The sequence below is a fragment of the Ictidomys tridecemlineatus genome, chromosome 12, assembly GCF_052094955.1.
Source record: "Ictidomys tridecemlineatus isolate mIctTri1 chromosome 12, mIctTri1.hap1, whole genome shotgun sequence".
Lineage (NCBI taxonomy): Eukaryota > Metazoa > Chordata > Mammalia > Rodentia > Sciuridae > Ictidomys > Ictidomys tridecemlineatus.
Window position 1 is genome coordinate 89,586,443 of NC_135488.1, and position 22,124 is coordinate 89,608,566.

Below are 22,124 nucleotides of genomic sequence, written 5' to 3' on the forward strand. Positions count from 1 at the left end.
AAGTGCCTTGATGAGCATCATAAGGTAAGTGAAAATGCTTTGGTGATTAGTAAATGATATGCAGTGTGTTATCATTATTATCATACATCGACGATGATACGTGAGTGAGTTCAAAGGGTGAACATGGATTACAATGCCATGTAGAATTACGATGATGACAATATTTTTTATACTAGGAAGATCTCACATTGTTTTCTCATATCTGTATTTGTAAATTAATATCTACAAAATTTTCTTCCTTTCTGTAATATTCACATACATTAACTCTAAGTTGACTCTGTGGGCCTCTTATAGTTCCTATGTAGAGTGTTTTTTAATACAAAACAAGTAAGATTACATTCAGTGTGATTCCTAGTACTGAATGTTGGCTTTGACCTCTCTGGATCAATAACAGTTCAAATTGAAAGATTTTGCTGGTATTTTTCTAAGTCAGGATAATTTAATATTCTGATGGTCTGAGTTTTTCATTATATCCTCCATCTCAGAAGAATACTAATATAACTATATATATATATAAATACAAAATATAACAAATCATCCCTAAGTTCTTTTAATTGGCATAAAGCTTTAGTAAGAAGAAGCACCTATTCTACTCCTTGCCCCATGCTTATAGAGAAGTTAAATTAGAAAGTTTTTATATATCAGGCATTCTCTGATATTTGCTTCCAGAGGTTGCTCCTCCTTTTTCCTCTGTTCTTTCTTTCCTTTGCCCTCCCCTTTTCTCCTCCCACTCTAAGTTCATGTTGCTTTAATTCACTGCACTATTTTTAAATTATGTTGTTGTTATTATTATTATTTACCAGAGATTTAATCCAGGGGTGCTTAACCACTGGGCAACATCCCTGGTCCTTTATATGTTTTATTTTGAGACAGAGTCTGGCTAAATTGCTTAGAGACTCTCTAAGTTGTTGAGGCTCTTTGCACTTGTGATCCTCCTGCCTCAGCCTTCCAAGACACTGGATTACAAGCATGCGCACCCAGCACACTATTTTTTAAGTAGTGCATGGAACTCCATTTCCAGGGGCATGGCGGTGGGCCATATGGAACAATACCATTAATAAACAGGCAGTTATGAAATTGAAAGCAAAGCAGAAGCAAGATGACCATATATACATGACTACACCCTCACTACTTCTTCAGCCTTTTAGTTTGATAATAGTATATCCTTTAGCACTGGAATGCATAATTTCCACTATGTTTTGAGCAAGATGACTTCTACTATTAATTATTTCCCCAAACTTGAGCGTCCTATTTCTCTTATTCTTTTCACTCTCTAGCTTCATGATATCTGCCACTGTTTTCTCTTTAGCAGGCTTAAGTAGTAGATGGAATTTATGTGGTAAGAGTTTGGGTGACTATATATGCTCTCTTGATAAATGGAAGCACTGGTGTGATGTTTTGTGTGCATGTTTCTAAAGAACTGTGAATTCAGAAACCTTTGGGTTTCAAATTTACTTCTGGACAGCAGCTTTCTTTTGACAATTTTCAAGCATGACATTTTTTTCTGGACAAAGAGCCTAAAAATCCATTATCATTATTTTTCGACTGTAAAGCAGGGCAGAAACTCTCCAAGTGTGTTTCTGAAGCCCAAATCTGCATATATTTTTTCCTGATTGAAAAAAATTTTAAATATACCCCTTTAGAAAAATATGATTGGGTAGTCTTTGAGTCAACAAGTAGACTTTCAACTAAGTTCAAGAAATGTATCAATATGACCATTTTAGGAAAATCTTTTCCCTCTGATGAAAGTACCTTATATTCTTCTAACTTTTAAAAAAAATTTTTTTTCTTTTGGTACTGTGGATTAAACCCAGGGGTGCTTAATCACTGAGTCACATTTCCAGCCCTTATTTTTTGTTTTTACTTTGAGACAGGCTCTTGCTAAGTTGCTTAGGGCTTCACTAATTCCTGAGGCTGGCCTTGAATTTGCTCTTCTTCTGCCTCAACCTTTGTAGTTGCTGGGATTATAGGTGTGCACCAACACACCCAGCAAGTACCTTGTATTCTCAACTCAGGGTCTCAAAGATATAAATGACTACAGAAAAAGCGTAATTTTACAGGCCTTTCTTAAACTGATGTATTCATGATAATATCAAAATGATGCCTAAATGTAAACATTAACTCTGATTTCAAGCATGTTTTGTAATTTTTTTTTTACTGGTTGTTCAAAACATTACAAAGCTCTTGACATATCATATTTCATACAATAGATTCAAGTTGGTTATGAACTCCCAATTTTACCCCAAATACAGATTGCAGAATCACATCAGTTACACATCCACATTTTTACATAATGCCCTATTAGTAACTGTTGTATTCTGCTACTTTTCCTATCTTCTGCTATCCCCCTGGTTTTCTTTCATTCTTGGGAAGTTGTAGATTAGTCATCAAGAAAATTTGTTCCTTTATGATTCTAAGACTGTGAATTATTTTCTATACTAATACCTTTTAATTTAATACTGCTGTTTAAAATCTGCTCCAATGTCAAATCTTTCAGCATAGCAGAATCAGTTGGTCATGTCCAAGAAATGGTTTGTATAGTAAAGCTTGATGAAGCTCATGAATTTTAAATGTCTAAATTAGAGCCACTCCAAAATATAGGCCTTGGGTAGTCACTCACCCTTTTATGAGTGTGAAGGCCTGCTTCAGTGTTCAGTGGCTTGTTAAGTAGAAGCTATGTCATTGTAGTTTTAGTTCCTTCAACTGGGCCACATAACTTCTTACTCCATTTCTTTCCAAAGCCATTCTGTTTTACCCAGATTCAGGTAATTGGACTGTTTTATTGTGTTTCTTGTGTAAAAGGGGTACCATCATTCCTGTGGTTTCCAAAGAGAAAGGTAAAAAATAAAGCAGAGCCTCTCTCCACTTAGTGCTTCTAAATTGGTCCTTGTGGTATTAATCTGTGACGTGTGCCAATGAAGATATCCACAGTCTAAAAGAACATGTTGATAAATTGAGATAGGCTAAACTGGGCACCTGTATCTTTTTATGGAGAACAACACAGAATAAAAACTTTTGAGGAGATTGGATATGATATTGTTCAACTCCAAACTAACTTTTGGTAAAAATGAATTGAACCAGATTTGATTCCTCAAACTTTATTAGGAGCTGGGGCAGAGGAAGGAGATAAAGAGGGAGCTATAGAAGACTGAAGAAAATATGACCTGTTTCATGACCAAATATACAGTCTAGTGTAATAGAAAACTATTAAATAACATATCTGGGACTTTATTATCTTTGTAATATGTTACTTGGTTCTTGACATAATCATTTGTAAGTGAATAAATGCAAACTGGTTAGCCATTATAATTATCAGTGAACACTCATAGCTCAGACAAGACTGAACACTAACCTGGCTCCCTGTGGACAGAGTCAGCCAGAAAAACAAAGCTAGACTCCTCTTGACCTCCTCCTTTGCCTAAAGGGGCTCTCCAAGAGAAGGCTAGGAAGGTCAGGTATTCCAAAGATATTCATTGAATGCATGCTAAGTGCCAAGAACTTGGGAGCATATTATAAAGAAGATAGAAAAAGTCTTTGTTGAATGAAACTGACTGTACAGGAAGAGTGATCCAAATTCTATGTGCTGAGAGCTATGGAGTTTCCAAGTATAGAGGGGACATATTTCCCCAGGATAGGGGACTTTTAAAGGTAGGAGGTGAAGGATTAAAAATTCATAAAATAAAAATAGAGAAATGGACACAGGTTAAAAAAAAACTTCCAATAAAGAAGAAACCATTGAAATTTGAAGAAATATATCACATTTAATTGAAAGTCTAATGTCACAGGTAAGGAAATGGTCCATAGGAAAGCAGTGAGTGACTTATTAAGATCACACAGTTAAGAAGGGGCAGAACTGGGCTTAGGACTCACACTAATCCTCAGTCCACTCTTTGCTGTCTTTACAAATAACAAGACAATGGGGAAGAATTTGAGAGAACACAACACAGAGAGGACTGTCTTATTCCTGTTTTATGTGCATGCAGTCAGCATGTGACATAGAGGTGGAGATGCATACTGTACCCTGTTTAAATCCCAGGCCGTATATCATTCTACTGATGTCTCTCAGCTTCAGAGAAGGGTCCCACAAGATGCTTTGGCTTGAAACTAACAGGATGAGCTGATGATGGTTAAATTTTATGTTTGAGTGCAAATGTAGAAGCACGCCAATTGTCCTCATGGCCGGGTCCTCAGCACCACACACATGGGTTGGGATGGCAGAGGGCTGTGGCTTTCCTGTAGCTGCACCATGCTGATTTTATCAGCCAATCTGGAATGACATTCCACTCCTCTCGCCCCCAGCTTACTAGCATCTGCACTCAGCCCTCACCACAGACCATGTGTCGTCATCCTTTCCAACTCTCATCTGCCATTAGTGAAAAGCTGTAGACATTTATAGCTCTATTTCTGTATCCAGTGATCTGTTAAATTTGCCTAGGGGACATTCTAGCATCTTAGAAAAATAACTGCATTCATGAAGAATTAGAAAGTCTAGGGAAGCCCACAGTTCCAATAATGGTGATATTTTCTGTTACTTTTACATTGCCTGTCAAAGGGGGAATGCTCTAGAGAAAGATCATATTTAGCATAATCTTTGTCTTACACGTATGAATTTTTAAGGAAAGTGGAATTTAACAACTAGAACTTCTGTGTGTGCATGTATATATTTGTGTTTGTTCATATTTTGTAAAGATGACTGACAGTAGATGAATTAAACATGAACTGATTTTTTTTGTCCATGAGTGGGAAACATCTAGAAACTCAGTGTTATAGAAAGAGAATGGATGTGCGTATAGCATACGGAAATGCTGTGTATGCACATTATATAAAATGATTCTGTCAAGTTTGTCAAGTCTATAAGGATTTGGCAAACAGACTTTTAAAACTCATGCTAATTATTTTCAAGGAATAAGGCAAATTTATGGAAATTAAAACCGGATTTCAAGTTGTTACTACAATCAGAATGACATAGCTGGAGTGTTTCATGGATTGACCACAGAAGGAAGAAAGGAAGGGAAGGAGGGAGGGAGGGAAGGAGGGAGGGAGGGAGGAAACAAGGAAGAAAGGAAAGAAAGGCAGGAAGAAGGACAAGGAAGAAATAAAATAGTTATTAGCTCAACTATAAAGACTGAATTTCATCAAAGTCATTTGAAGAATGACCTCATTCTTCTTGTTCTAACTTTCCTAAAGAAAAAAAAAAAAAACATGCCCAAACCAACCATAGACTTGACAGTGCAAGCAAATGTGAAAGGTGAACTTCCTTCTGCTTCTTGAGCCAGGGGTGGTGGTGCACACCAATAATCCCAGCAGCTCTGGAGGCTGAGGCAGAAAGATCAAGAGTTCAGAGCCAGTCTCAGTTACTTAGTGAGGCCCTGTCTCTAAATAAATAAAATATTTAAAAGAGGGCTGAGGGTGTGGCTCAGTGGTTAAATCCCCCTGGGAGTTAATTCCCAGTACCCCCCACCCCCCAAAAAGTTTCCTTTTCTTGTAATTGGGAAGCAGATTAGGACATAGGATCTCCCAAGAATTCTGATTTGTTGAAGGTGCTGGGAAGAGGGCAGTTATTACATCATGAGTCATCTATGTATTTTGAAGACAATCTCTTAAAAATTACCATTTAAAGATATGATAATATTCATACACATTTCCAAAGAAATCTATATTTAAGGCATTTCTTGGCTTTGGTTCACATGTTTCCCATATTTATTTTAATTTTTCTTGCAGAAATTGCTGTCAGTAAGAGTAGACCTAACAGCCTATCTTAATGTAAGCCACTAATCCTGCTTGGGTATCTTTCTCACTCAGTAACAAGGAGATTCATTAGTGCTTTGAAATTTGGCATCCTGTCCAAGTATTGGGGTATCTCTGTTGGAAATTGGGAAGCACATTTTTATAGCATTTTTTTCTCCTGTCTTCCTTATGAAAACTACTTAATTTACATCATTGACTCCAATTCTCTGTTGAAACAAGATGCATCTGTGGGGCTGGGGAGGACGAATATCATGGACCTGCTTAATGGTTTAGTAAATTATAGAATTTCCACAGGATTATAAATCCACTCTTGGATACAAGTATTTGACTAACAGAGATAATTGCTATTACCCCTAAGCTTTCATCAGCTTTGAAAAAAGGAAAAATGAGTCTTTGTCAATTGCGTGGATGTAGCTTGTCTGTAAAACAAAAAATCACTGTGACACCCCACTTTTCAGCATTCATTTGAACTGCAATGGGGCCTTTTTTGAACAGTCAGTTTAGCTGTTCAACAACTAGCTTTGTGGTTAATTATGCATTTCAAGCTAGGAAGTAATGTACTTGTGCCAGCTTGACACTGCTGAGATGCTTTCGTTCTATTTTAGATCAAGAAAATGCAAGAAACGTCACCCTAAATCAGACCAATGGCCCTTACAGACCATATTCTCCCTTTTAATGAGCACAGGACTCAGAAGACCAGTGGGAAAATGCCGATTCATTAATTTCATCAAATATTTCTTGAATTTCTGTCCTTGCTTTGTTCAAGCTCTTGGAATACTGAAGTTTACATATTTGATAGCTATTGCATAAAATCACATGTTTTAACATATTGTTTTCAGATCACCAAATAGACTGTAAAAAAAAAAAAGGAAAGAAAAAGAAACAAAAAGATGCAACCATTCATGAAGCCATTAGTAAAACCAGTGAATTACAGAAGAAGTACGGAAGGGATTTTAGTGTTTGAAAATGAGAATGAATAAACGTTGTGCAAGGTTTGACTCTACAGGCATACATAGCCAGACAAAAAAAGATTTGTTGTCAGATATGTGTACAGAGAAAGCTTTCTTCCACTAATGATTGACAAGTAAGAAAGCTGAAGAGAAGCAAGCAGGTTAAAATTCATAAATTTACATAGTCTAAGGTTAATATTCCCTATTAAGCATCAGTGAATCTGCAAATCTGGGATCATCTTCAACATATGAAAAGTTATATTTTAAAAAAAATTTAAAATAATGATAAAGTTACATTTTAAAGTAAATAAAATCATAGCATCTCATATTAAAAAACAACCAAAACTTTCTGCTTATTTCCTTCAGGACATGTGTCGCTGGGGTTTACTTTAACTTTCATGCTGTGTTTTCATGTTCTTCCTTCAGAGACATTGCTATTATTATTTATTATTAGTGACACATTTGTTTGGGGTGCATGAGTACTTTCTGTGAATAGGTTCTAGAATTTTTGAATCTCACACAGTGATTATTCTCTTACTAATCTGAAGCTGCCATGGGAAAAGAGGTGCTTCTGAAGAAGGGTCCAAAGGAGTTCCCTGGGGAGAAGGTGAAACACCACTGGGGACCAATGGGATCCTTGGCTTAGGGGATAGAAAAAATAATTTCAGACGTATAAACAGAGGTTAGTTTTAATGGGATCCCCAATAAAATTTGGAGGGTAGGAGAGAAGCACACTGTCCCTCTCTTCCCAGAGAGGACCAAACTCTCTTCCTTGAGACTGTCTCATTTCCCTTTTTTCCATCCCTTCAATAAACTCATGCCTGTTACTCTGAGAGATATATTGTCTGCACTCTGACTTGATCTCAAGAATCAGGGTTTGAAGGTGGTGGTGGTGGGTATCTTTGTGCTGCCTCAGTTTCCTGGAAGGCCTCAAGGTCTCTAACATTCCCTTGTCCTTCCATTATGTCTCCTTTCTACCTATTTCTCATTTCTTCTACCTCAAAGCTAATGTTGAATTTCAAGTCGACTGTGTATGAAAGAGGGAAAAGAGAGAGAGGAAATTATAAGAGAAGTTTCCAGATTGCTAAGAATACTGCTGAGAATATCGAAGGCGTCAGATGGTCAGTGACTTGACTGTTTCAGAATAAAATGACTTCGACTGAATTTAGTCCTGAAGGGAAAATGAGGGAAAAGATCTGAGCTATACTATTGTGGTGAATAATGTCTTTCTCAATATGGAAAACTGCTGTTAATGGACAAAGATATTGGCTCCTGTTGCCTGGGGGGAATGGGAAAGTGGAATCTGGGCCTCTTGAAAGGACAGCCACTAGGAAAGCTCCCTGGGCTGTTTAGACTGCTAATCTGCTAACCAGGGGCCAAGTGCATTTCCTTCTTGAGCAATCAAGAGTCGACTTTCTCTTTAGTGCTTGAATTTAATAGAAGAATTGTTGCTTTACAAAATCGTTTGTTTTTAAATAAAGGGAATTGGCATGGTACAGTGAATAATACCAAATTGCTTGGCGTTTTGAGTTTACTTTATTTTTAATGTTTCTATTCACTGAGGATTAACTCTAAAATATCATTTTAAATCTAAATTTAAGTTTCCAAATGATTTCACGTAGTGCTATTGATGTGGATTATTAGTGAAACCTACATCTTATACATTCGAGTGTCATTTATGGAAGTCACAAATGTCTCAGTAGGGGAAAAATTCATGGCTTTAATTTTGTTAACTGTGGCTCAGTTCTGGAGCAGTAAGTCACAAATGAAAATCAAATGGCACCCCATTGTGTCAGTAGCTAATAGCAAAACCTTTATCTCAGAGAAGCAATTTACCAAACTCAGAGTTAAAGGGGCAACACGAATAAGGATGGTGTAGTGGGTAGCTGAGTGATAACTCCAGGGTGATACTTGGAAGCTTTCCCTTTCCTTTGCTATGGTGATAAAGAGAGTGGACAGGGCATGGCTGTATACACCTGTAATCCCAAAAGACTCAGGAGATGGAGAGAGGAAGATGGCAAGTTCAAGGCCAGCCTTAAATTTAGGGAGACCTCATCTCAAAACAAAACAAAACAAATGTTGGGTATATAGCTCAGTGGTCCAATTCCATATAGATAGATGGATGGATGGATGGATGGATGGATAGATAGATAGACAGAGATAACATCAAAGTCCTGTGAATGTGCTGAGGAGTGTTTCTTTAGCACTGATAACATGGCAGTCATAAATCTTGGGACACATGAATAATAATCTGGGTCATGACAAAAATCAGGAAATTTTATATTTTGTTTTGCACCAATATTTTAATCAATAAAAGCCTAGAACTGTACCCTTAAGATTGAAATTAAAGTATATAGGATAAGCTCAACAAAAATTAAAAGATTCAAAAATTTTACTAATTTTAATGAGTAAAACAGCCTCACAACCCCTCCCCCCCCCCGCCCACAAAACATGGTATGTAGAATTCAGTTAGTAAAATCACACTGAGAAACACGCTCACCTGTCCAAACCCAAAGAATGGACTAATTGACACAAGATATAGCAAAAAGAGAGGTTTATTGATGATCTTGTAAGATTGATGTCTGGGTGAGCAGGCACACTCAGAGTGGTTGCAACCAGTATTTTATCTTCTCGTGTGCAAATTTCCTCCCCATGTTCCTCATTGACTGAGTACTACGGAGTGCACCATCTTCCCAAATGTCACCTAGGTTTTACTGTCTCCTATTGGGCTATTTAAAAAATATAAACCTTTATCAAATAGTAAAATGAATTGGACATTACTATCCTATTGTGCATATATGATTACATGATTAATGTAATTCTACATCATGTACAACTAGAAGAAGGAGCAGTTATACATCATATATATAATATGTCAAAATACATTCTACTATTATGTATAACTAATAGGAACAAATAAAAATATAAATATAAATCTGTAGTTGTTACCATCTTCCTTTGATCTCTTGTGCTGGGGAAGTCTTGGAAGGCCTTCTGACATATACACAGTCCTTACTTTTGTACCCAAGTTACTAATTTGTTAACAGAGAGATGTCTGTTTGCTGGTCAGGCTGACTCTTTCCTCTACCTCCTGCTTGTCAAGAGGCTTTTCTGGTTCAAGGACTTTGGATCTGCCACATCCCCAGGCTGCTGTGCTACTGTGTGTGTTAACTGCTTATAACTTCTTCTCTGCTTTTCCCTCTGCTTTTTTTGTTAATGTCAAGTAATTTTACATTAAAGGCTAAATACTGTATTCTGAAAACAGACCACTGGACATTCTATTTCTTATCACAATAAATATAAATAGAATCTGCTTTGGCTTCAAGGAATTTTTAAACTTTTTGTGAGACAGCATATATACATATCTACAAACATATGTGTATATATGGATCAGATTCATAAAGTTTTTATTTCTGACTAGCCCATTCATTCAAAATTAATTTACTTACTATACAAGGAACTTTACTAGGCATTAAGAATACAAAACACTATTTAGTATGGGAGAAGAAGTGTATATAAATATTGATACTCCAAATCATGACAAGAAATATAAGAAACATCATAGAAGAAGAACAGATAATGTGGAGGTTGAGACTTTGAAAGACATGGGTACCAACTAACAGTCCAAGTTGGACGGAGGAGTTCAGGTGGCAGAAAGCATGAACAAAAGCAGAGCAGCAAGAGACTTTGCAGCCTGTGTGAAGAGTAGAGACTCTTCAACTGGAGCATCGTTGAAGAGTTTGCCTGAATTGTGGGGTTCTGAAAGTAAGTGGCATTTGGGAGATAGCACTGGGAACTGCAGACGTGCCACAGAGAAGTTGCTCAGATATAGCTAAAACATTAGCCCCATAAAAGAAGACTTTCAATTGGGTATATCTTTCTTTTCTGGGTGACAGTTTTTTTTCAGCTGGAAAACAATGATAACTCTGCCCACCTCTCAGGTCACTATTAAGTTCCAATATGATGGTGCCTGTATTCTGTACACTGTCAAACACCATGCAAGTACAAGACAGAGATGGCTTCCTCAATGAGCAATCGGTAGGACTCCATCTGACTCCCTATCTCTCCTCTCTCCCTTGTCCTTGAAATGTGGCTTTTCCCACCGCGTCTAATGCTCCCTGCCCATTTCCTGCCTTTCCCTATTACAAAGCGAATTGGCAGTCTGGACAGTGCCCCCTATGCCAGTTGGCAAAGTCCTCAGAAGGCAGATGCTCCATTTCTGACATCACCGCAATCTCTCCCAGTTTCCTGAGAAGCACCCCTCCTTCCCATGGCTTCCCCCTTTCCCTTCACTCTCTCTCTGGCATAGGCAGCTGGGTCATGCTGAGTTTACCAGCAGGGGCACCCTCTCCCTTCCTCCCCCTCTGCCTGCCTGTCCTCCTCTTTCCTTTCCATCTCACCTGTGAAAGTTTTACAAAGAACTTTTCCTCAGGTCAAGGGAAAACAAAAAAATTTGGAAAAGAAAAATCTAGAGGATGTGTGTTTTCCTTTGAGGTGAACTTGCTGAGATGTTTTGACTGGAACAACTTCCCCTTGTGATTTTGTAGCCCCATCTGACTCCTTCTCTTCCTTGTTCCTGGATAAATCTTCCCCTCAGTTGTCCACCCTCATCTTTTAGTTCCAGGATAGCCTTCGGCCTCTGACAGCATTCGTCTTTAACCTGAAGTACCTATTTGTTAAATGGAATTCATTGTAAGACTAATGATAGAGTTAATTGGTGAAGGAATTTAGGAAAAAATGGTGGTTTTCATGATGTCAGAGTTGTGGCAATTTCAAACAGCTTTACAGTTCTTCATCAGTAATTTTTTTTTTTCCCCAAAATGTCCTAGGTTAAAAGAGAAAGAGAAACGGGGCTGGGGGGGGGGATGTGTGGGAGGGGCTATTTATTTAATATTAGTATTTCCCACAGCATACCATTTTTGAAAACATAACAATTTAAGGCCCCCAGGGAGCATTTAGATGATTTTTCATCTGGTGAGAGTCAGAGTAAAAACTGGTCTTTTTATTTTTTTGGATCCAGACCCCTAGAGACTGGACCATACTGGACCTGCATAAAATTCCTCAGCTAACTTCTCTTCCAAGGGTTCTGCAGAAATCATGCTTATCATGCCCTGACTTGGGGCATGGTCCCAGGGGCTGCCACCTATGTGGCTTCTTTCTGCTACTTATCCTAAGGTGGGGTACATGATGAAGGGGAAGGGAGGACGGACCTCACAGAATAGTGTCTCACTTTTTTTTTTTTTTTCCAGAAAGCATCTTGTTAGTTATAGGTTGCCTTCTAAGCTGCTTGTTGGAAAGCTATTAGCAAATCTTTCAGCATTTCTGCAGTTTTGGTCTAACCTGATCCAAGGGAATGAAGTGATCCCTCAGCTGCTTTACCTGTTCTTTCTTTCTTTATGGACATGGAAATGTTCACAGATAGAATTGGACTTTTAAAATATCCGCTGATCCTTTAATCCTGACTAAGGAATCTGATGGATGGCCTCTCACTTGGGCTTTGTGCTGTTGATACCTACTCATTCCTCATTTTATTTTTAAAAGTCAGTTTTCAAAATCTTTTGCCAAATACTTGTTATAGCCCCTTAGTGGACAGCAATGGTTCTTTCTTTGAAGCATGTGGATATATATGGGGTGTGGCAATAATTTGTTGCTTTTTGTTGTTGTTGTTCTAAGTATTGGGCATAGAATCCAGAGATATTCTTTCATCAAGTACATCTCCAGCCCTTATTTATTTATTTATTTGTATTTTTACACAGGTCTCACTAAGTTGCCAAGGGATCCTTTAGTCTCAGCTTCTTGAGTTGCTGGAATTACAGGCATGTGCCACAGAACTCGGCTCATATTGATCTGTTTCTTGATTAGCTGCATTGGTATGCTTGCAAACATTAGAATTGGTTGCATTTTCCTAGGCTGAGGAAAATGTGTTATGGGTTGATCAAGGTAGTGTGGCAGCAGTAGAAAAACAACCACAAGCATCATCCTAGTATAGTTTAGATTAAGAGTTTTCAAAACAGGCTAAATATTTATCAGTATGTAAATGGTTATTGAAATTACAAGGACATGCTATATAGCCATTTAAGAAAATGTTCTAAATGAAGTATTGTTGACAGAAAGATTAAAAAGGAATTTTTTTTAAATGTTGTGCTGAGGTTTTCAATGATTGAATTTTTGTAAAAACAGAAGGAATATGCACATAAAAGCATTTGGGAATTGTATAGTTGTAAACCCTTAACCAAGATTCCAATAGTAACTAAGGACAAGATAGCAATATGACAGGAAAAAACAGCTAGATGAGGTGTTATTTGTTAGTAACGTGGCTCAAAAGGCCACTCTGCTAATGCTAATGAACTTCAACATGGAAAGCCAGCCATGTTGAAGGCCAGATCATCAGAGGAATTGAAGAAGCAGATGAAGACCAGGGCGGGAGGCATGGGAGACACATTGTGCTTCTAAAGGTTATGGGTGAAGCTAGATTATTTTTTTCAATGATTGCCAAAAAAAAAAAAAAAAAAGAAAGAAAGAAAAAAGCTATTTGCCAAGCTGGCACTGGTGTCAGATGAACAGAGGGTCTCTCCATTCTGTTATTTTCCTGGCAGTTGAAGCATCCTCTGGCTCAGCTGTTTAATGTGTAAATTTAGTGCCCCATGGGACATTCTCCATAAGGCAGCAGCTACCCAACTATAATAAATTCAGTGTCACGTCTGGATTCAGAGCACTCTGTGTCCCACTTTAAATGTGCTCTGGGTCATGGAGGCAGTCCTAGGAATTTCTACAAACACTGGTGATTCCCAGAGGAGAAAGATAAATTTTCTTTTGACTCTTGATCTCTATTTGTATTGATTTACAGAGTGGTCCTTCTGGCGAGAATACTTTCCATTTCTGAACACCCTGATCCATTTTTCTAAGTCTGGGGTCTGAGCATTGTCATGTTTATGAAGTTATACGTAAGCGGATATGATGCACAGCCAGTGTTGAAAAAACTGATATAGAATGGTCAGGTTTAGCAAGTGTACCAGGTACATAACAATGAAAGGAAGAGAATCTGCAAGAGCATAGATGGTGCTCATGCCCATGAATGTTATGTTGCTTCTTGCACTGATTTTCCCAACAATGAAAGATTTGCAGATAGTTCTTTCTCCTAGTCCTAATTGTGATCAGTGGAAACCTTGGTTGAGATGGGTTATGACAGTAGAATAAGACAGGTCAATATATCCTTACTGGAACTACCCTGAATTTTATTATATATAATACTTGTTTTGATCAACTGAGAAAAACTGATGTGAAGGTCATCAGCTCATTTAGCAATGGGCACTTTTGTTCATTGTACATATATACCACTAGCACTGAACCGTGGAGTATGATTCAGAAAGAGAGGAACTAAAAGGGTGGAGTCATACATATTCTTGGATATCTACTACGTGCCAGGAATTTTTGTAAGCATTATAAATCTGTTCTTATTTAATCCATAAAACAATATTTCACTTTTCTTCTCTTCAGCACTATGTATCTATTCATATTCAATCCATAAAACAATACTTCCCTTTTCTTCTCTTCAGTGATTCACTGATCCACACCTTCATTGAGTACAAAAATATTCTCATCACTATTTGCCAGGTAAAGAAGCAACATTCAAACCTTACTTTTCCAGGGGTACAGAAATTTCAGATTTGAAATTTCAGATTTGAACCCTGGTCTTTATGCAGACTAAGAAAGCACACCTTTCCCAACACAGCCTGAGTAGAGAGCCCTTGTAGGCAGCCTAAAAGACTGACCCAGAGAATCAGGTCATCATCCCTGGAATAGTTGTCATCAACAAAGCAATCTGTCACTTCTCCCTTTGACTTGTTTATTTCTCTTCTTGTGTGTTATTTAGTTAATAGAGATTATGGTTGGTAAAAGGATACTACTTATAAGAGACAATAGCTCATTTACACCAGCAATCTTTTTATTAATGAAAAATCAAATTTTCTAGGAAATTTAATGAGTTAATAAAGTAATTTTCATCATATATATATATATATATTCTCATTTTCAATTAGTTTTTCTAAGCTAGGTAGATAATTGAAAAGATGTTATACCTTTGCTTCACACTCTGTTGTTTTCAAGTTGCTATTACCATCCTCTAATGATATTAAAGTTGCATTGGACTTCAAGGCTAGATTGGCTGTATTATTCTTGATAACAGCGTTGCAGGCTGGGGTATGAATGCTTTGCAGATCACCTACACATGCATCAAATGTTAGAGATTCCTGGTTGAATATTTGAACACCTAACTTCTTGCAGGCAAAGTGATGCCCTTTACCTTGCACTTTGTACACTACAGGTTTAAAGGGGAAGAATGATGGTGCTTAGTGCAATTGGATGCATTGTTTGCTACCAGTTACATATTTCTCACATTTTCCTTTAGAGACTCATTGATTTAAAACACTTTATTCAGTGTTTTTGTTATTCTAACAGAGATGCATTCTTTTTAGGGTGTTTTCAGCAAAACATACAAGGTTTCAGGAAGCATTATCTTTCTTCCCTTTAACCCCGTGCCCATTTTCATGAAGTTGAGAGGAAATGCATAGCCAGGTCTTTGTTCTTAGTAGAAAATAATAGGAAATATGCCGAATTTATATAACAATATTATTGGGCACTTAGAAGGGTGTATTTAAAAAGCAGCCAGTATGTGTTCATTCTCTGCAATGCAGTTGGTAAGAATCTGTTCTCACACAGAGCAGATCTTTCTTGCATTAAAGTTCCCACGTAAGCTGTGATCTAATTCCCTAAAGCCTTTGGATGAGGAACAGTTTTAATTGCATATTCCTAATCTTCTCTTTCCCCTGTTTTAAATTTGAGTTTTCAACATTCTGGTAATAAACAGACATTTCTGAAAATTGAAATTCCACTTTTGCTTTTTCCCTTCCATGACTTTCTCTCATGTCACACTGGGAGCCTAGACTCAACTTCTGTGCTTTGTTCCTCTGATTCAAATGCTTTTACTCCAGTAAGTAGGTGGCATTTTGTGTTCAGGGCTGGACTCCACCGGCAGGGCCACCAGTGGACTTGACTTGAGCCATTGGGAAATATCCACCCTTCCACTTTGGAGTGTCAGTTATTAAAAAGTCAGGGGAGCACAGACTGTTGTGGTAAGATGGGCCTGCACACAGTTCTAGACAGGTGTGTTTATAGGCAATATGTGATCTGAATAGAAGGGCTGGGTCAGATTTGACCTAATTTACTTAACAGAAGGAAGAATTTAGACAGGGGACTCAAGCACGACTTTATGAATCACAATTGTTTATTTTGATTTCTTCAATAAGATTTTCCTATTTTTTTCTAGTAGATGTCCCAATGTGCTTTTTACTTGTTGGTTGGTAGGGTCAGTTAAGAAGATAAGGTAAATTTTGTATTGAAGAGGATCGTCTAGCTAGTTCCTGTTTTCCGGATATCAGCAGTCTTTAAAAACTGTATGCACTAGGAGCCTTAGTTTGTGTAGGTCGATACGGTCTTCTTCCAGAGAGTTTGAGGCCTCACTTTCTACTGGGGGACCTTGTGGAAAAGAAGAGAGATCTTACCACATTCACTTCAGAATCTCTGACATCAGTGTCCCATTTCCCTTTCTGGGACTGGGATAGAGTTCGTGGCATGAAAGATACAAACAATTGACCTCTGGGAGTTTTTGCATAAGTGACAATTTCCGTGGCCTTCAACTTCCCTAAGATAGCATAATGAGTAGATTAATATGTTCCTTCTTGGCAGGAATTGAAACTAATTTTTTAAAAGAAGGAAGAAAATAACATATTGTGCTAAATCCGTGGTTACCATGGAAACAGGCATTCTATACATACTAGAAAAAGAGCAAAAATGCAGTCACAGTTCTCCAACAAGGAAGACAGGAGCAAAGCACCCAAACTTCTTTCCCCTCAAAAATCAACAAATATGCAGTAGGCATTCAATGTATGCTCTCTATAATCTTATCCAAGAGTGTAGCAGAAACTCAATCAAATGAACTGTCATTTGCTTTATTAAAATTCTGTTTCAGAAAAATCATGAAGAACACTAAAAAGAATATACACCATATTTTAAATAAAACAAATTTCACTGCCATGATGAATCTGCATTAGAGAAGGCAGATACTTTACCAGTTTAGTGGGCAGAAACACCCAAACTGGAACAAATAGCTGTCTTTAGAATGGCTGTACACCCGCCCCAACTCTGTACCCTACAAGGGAGACGATTTGCATAATATGTTGCAACTGCATTGACATCCTGTCCTTAGTATTTACCATAGGGTTTCACAACTAAGTTTTTGAAATGTTGATATTTTACCCAGAAAACTGTTGTGGGGCTATTCTGTGCATTGTAGGATGCTGAGTCACACTCCTGGGAATCCCTCAAATTGTGACAACCAAGAATGTGTTCACACTTTGCCACATGTCACCTACCCGGTAGACCACCACAGGTTTAGAATAACCTAGTCATGTTCTCAGGGATTCTGGTGAGATACCTGCAATAACCCATTGCCTGCACAGGGGTAATATGCATAAATATGAAAGCCAAATTTCTAAATTATTTTAGTTGATTTAAGTGGTTTGGGTTTTGATTATCACTGATTTAGCCAATTTGGGTTTCCTTTGTTCTTTTGTGACAAATCCCATACATAAATAAAATCATTTTTCTTTTCAGCTATAGTATCTAATTGTTATAAGCTGAATTTTAACAATGAACACATGGGGTAACATTCCAGATCTTCATTTCTTTATCTTATGTAGGTATCTCCCTAATTAGTTTTGCTAGGAGCATCTTTACATGGGTTCATATGGAATTGGAAAGAATTTAGGTAAATTAAATAGCATACCCAAAATTAAGGCTTCTTAATGGAAATAAGAATGTAATAATCTTTTACTGTAAATGACTCTACAGATTGTTGTAATGGACTTAAAAAATACTGAGCTAAAGCGGGCAGGTAGACATTGGGAACATAGCAGTCCTTCCCTGTTCCTATAAATCAACCTACAAATTGTATTTGTGAGATTTTTTTTGTTATATTATGATGCCAGATAATGACCATAAGCAAATATTGCTGGGTATCTTAATGCACATACTCTGAGAAATACTCCAAAGCATGACAGGCCATTTAGATGGTTGTTGCTATTTTTTCCAAACTAAATAATATGCAGCTGTGAGGTTGGATGTTTGTCCTAAACAATATACTTTCTGAATTTACAGAAATAACAGAGATGCCATTAACTTTTATGTTTTGGATTTTATGATTTTGTTCTGTAACATTTTACAACTCTGCTAAAAAGAATTATCAAATGTTTAAAAATATTAGCATATGTATCTGGGATAAAGATGAAAGAATGATAAAATTCAGTCAGTATTAACATTGACAAGACATTTCTCAGGCATCTCTTTTGTCTACTGACTTGTGCCATCAAAATAGTTTGCATTTTACTTGTGTGTTGTAACCTATAAAGTTCTCACAGGGCATAAACAATAAGTATTTAAATCCATGCAAGGGAAAAATAAGTGAACCCAGTGAAAAGCAATTTAATACATATCACTTTACTGTAGACATTAATACCCAAAGCCCTCCTTTGTTCTACAATTCCTAACCATGATGATGCCCTTGTCCTTCTTTTCATTTTCTTATCTTTTCCTTAAATACTGTGATCATCAGCTTTCATTACTAATAAATAAGAGGCTATGTGAAAAAGGGAAAAGTTGTATCTTACAAAATCTTGGAAAGGTATGGATATTTCAAAGACATTTTTAGCAAAAGCACAAAAGCAAATTTGGTAGGTCTTTAGCAGCTACACTGTGTTAAGACAATTGATGCCAGCCTCATACACCCATGATTCCACATGGCATTACTTAGATTCATAGGGCGATTTCATTTTGCTCACGCTTATCAGTAAATGAGCCTAAACACTCATGCGCCCTAACTCACCAGATATTTCTTGTCCTTTCTTGGAAATCTTTAGTCAGGGAGGAGGTTCCTAGATGTCTTGTTCTCTGTTCAGTAATGTCCAGTTGTACGGGGTAGATAAAATGACCTCTTGAGCTCTCTTCCCTGAAATTCTATGATAAAAGCTACGATTAAAACAAACTTCAGGTATGTGGATTTGTTTCTTTGAAGAAGACAACTAGCATTTTGCTGTCTCTACTTGGGGACTGAGAAGACATGAAGCTGCACTTGATCGTGGAGAACTTGGTTTATTTCTGTGTGCCCTGTCCAGGGGTCAGGGCATTTAGTCAATGACATAGATAGAAATGGAGGCTGGAGACATGAGGTTGAGGGTGCTTCCCCCTGAGGTGGAGCTCTGGCTCTCGATCGCTGTGTGATGTGGATAAACATTTTCGTCTACTTACTTCACTTTGTCATCTCCCAAGTGAAGGTGTTTGATTTCAGTCCTCCCTAAACTTCCTCTATAATTCAAGAGTCTAGGGTGAAGAAGAGTTCTACAGTGTGGGGGCTGGATGATTGCTCAGGGATCTCCTAGTCCCAGAAAAATTTGAAAGAAAGACTCTAGGAAAGAAAGAACACGAAACATCATGCTCTTATAGATCCTTGGGGGATGACAGGAGAAGATTTTATGGTGTCAAGTTCGTTATGGCTTATGACTACCCCACATTGAATAGAAGGAGAGAAATTGGGCTGTAAGCTCCTTGTTTACCATTAGCCATAACAATTGGATTTTCTAAAAAAAAAGAAGACTGTAGCTTCCAGGAAGTATTTCTAGTTCCAAGCTCTGCAGTTTTCAAAAGGGTATATATTCCCTATGTATTCAATAGTGACACACCAGCATCTCCTTGCCTTGCTAAATATTAAACAAACTGATTTTCTTCAAAGTAGGCTTTTCACCCAGATTGGGTGTATCTATACACATACATAGGTGAAATATAGGTATGTGAAAATATCTATTATATGCATATGAAATATAATACTTTCCAGGAAGGATTAGTAGAAGAGCCCTTTTTGAGAGCAACATTTTCCTACTTGGAAAAAAGAAAAGGAAATAAAAATAGCTTCCATAAAACAATCTGTCTTATCAATAATCTTTCCAGAAACAGCAACACAGCATGCTAGACTTGCCTCAAGATAAATCTACAAAGTGCCATTTGGGAGCTCTAGGATTTACAGTTTGCCCTTTCAGAAAATTTTCTACCTGAGAATAGAAATGGCAGGATAAGACAAGAAAATTCTGTCAAAGTGGTTGCACATCTTTCAAGAAATTTTCCTCTCATTTCCTTAAGAAGCTAGTAAAATGGGCACTGAGCTCTGATGCTAAAATTCTACTAGAATGAATGTTGTGTGTCAGACTGTTCAAAAAATTGGTAGAAACTAAGGCGGTCATGCTTATGTACAAATGGTAGCCCTCAGCAGCAGGATCTATTTCTGGGATAATTTGGTAGTTCTCCAATTTGAACAGGTATTAAATTACATTGAAGTTTGTCAAAACTTGGATTGCCGAGCCTCATCTCCAGAATTAATGATTTCATAGGCATGGGGAGTGTCTGAGAGTTGGTGTTCTAACAAATTCTCAAGTTATTCCTGATATTGCTGCTCCAGGGGCCACACTTGAATAACCACTTGTATCACAATTATGCTCCAGTAACTATTTAGAATAATTAGCATGTGAAAAATTGCCACAGATTCTGGAGCTGAGGTGAATCAGCCCCATTTAATATAATACCTTTCATACAATTGAAAAGTTACAAAAGAATCAAAAGTGATGAATAGTCATATGATTCTAAGTTGAGTGATAGTTGAACAGAATCTTCCTTTTGGGGAATGTCAATGAAAAGGACAGGAGAAAAGAGCTGAATCTGTCACCTAAACAGCATCTGAAAATATTAAACTTTCTATGCATGCTCTTGACTTCCTGCTGCAAACACGCTATGTAGTCCAGTTCTTCTTCATGGCTGAGTACTATTTCATTGTGTATATATACCACATTTTCATTATCCATTCATCTGTTTTAGGGCACCTAGGTTGGCTTCATAGCTTGGCTTGAAGGCATCAAAAATTTTTAGAGCAATATGACCTACTCAAATTGAATCAGGACATAACAACATTTAAACAGATCAATTTCAAACAATGAAATTGAAGATGTCATCAGAAGTCTACCAACCAAGAAAAGCCCAGGACCAGAGATTCTCAGCTGAGTTATAGCAGCCCCTCAAAGAAGAACTTATACCAATACTCCTCAAATTATTCCATGAAATAGAAAAGGAGGGGACCCTTCCAAACTCATTCTACTAAGCTAGTATTACCCTGATATAAAACCAGACACATCAAGGAAAGAAACTTTCAGACCAATATTTCTGATGCACATAGATAATAAAATTCTTAATAAAATACTGGCAAATCATGTGCAAAAACATATTAAAAAGGTAGTGCACTTTGATCAAGTGAGGTTCATTTTAGGGATGCAAGTTTGGTTCAACATACAGAAATCAATAAACTTAATTCATCACACCAATAGATTTAAAGACAAGAATCACATTATTATCTTATTAGATGCAGAAAAAGCATCTGGCAAAATTCAGCATCCATTTATGCTCAAAACACTAGAAAATCTGGGGATAGTAGGAACATGCCTCAACACTGTAAAAGCTATACATGCTAAACCCAAGGCCAACATTTTAAATGAAGAAAAATTGCAAGCATTCCTTCTAAAAACTGGAGAAAGATTTCTCTTATTTAGACTCTTCTCTGATCCCTCACACCTAGGAATGAGACCCTGACACTGACATAGTAGTTAGGAAAGGAAGAACACTGAGGGAATGTACTGCTTGCTTCTCAGTTGCATGGCATGGACCATAAGTCAATACTGGTGGGAAATAAAAATTGTCTAAGTGGTAGACTTGGAATTTTTGGCAATTGACAGAAGGATTTTTATAACCTCAGTATTAATCATGCTAAAACCCACCTTTAACCATGAATACATTTAAATATCTTTTGTGTCTATCAGGTCAAGGAAAATCCTAGAAACTTGAATTATTAGATCATAAACAGGAAATATTGAGAACTAATGGTTTTAAGTTGGCATAAAGAGTTTCAGAATCAGATGTTCAGATCACCCTCTTTGTACATAGGACACTTACCAGGAGATTGGGGATATAGGATTCAGAACACCCTCTTGGGAATCTACAACATAAAGAGGAAAAATTTTCTCTGCATTACCAATTATTGATCTCCAGAATTGATTACTCACAGGGCCTCCACTGAATAATTCTATCAACGTGATCAAAGATAAGATAGGAGTATTTTAGGTAAAACTTAAGGCCATCATTGTAAACACTACAGAGAGAGAGAGAGAGAGAGAGAGAGAGAGAGAGAGAGAGAGAGAGAGAGAGAGAGAGCGCACACAAGAGAGAGCAAATAAACAAAAACCTGCAGGAGATATCCACATTTTCAGCGAGTGTGTTGGT

General features: G+C 37.3%; 1 protein-coding gene across 10 annotated transcripts in view; it reads left to right on the top strand.

The window, feature by feature from the left end:
• The window catches only part of Slc8a1 (solute carrier family 8 member A1), a 360,712-nt gene that overhangs the window by 95,597 nt on the left and 242,991 nt on the right, over positions 1-22,124 (top strand). The window lies entirely within an intron of this gene.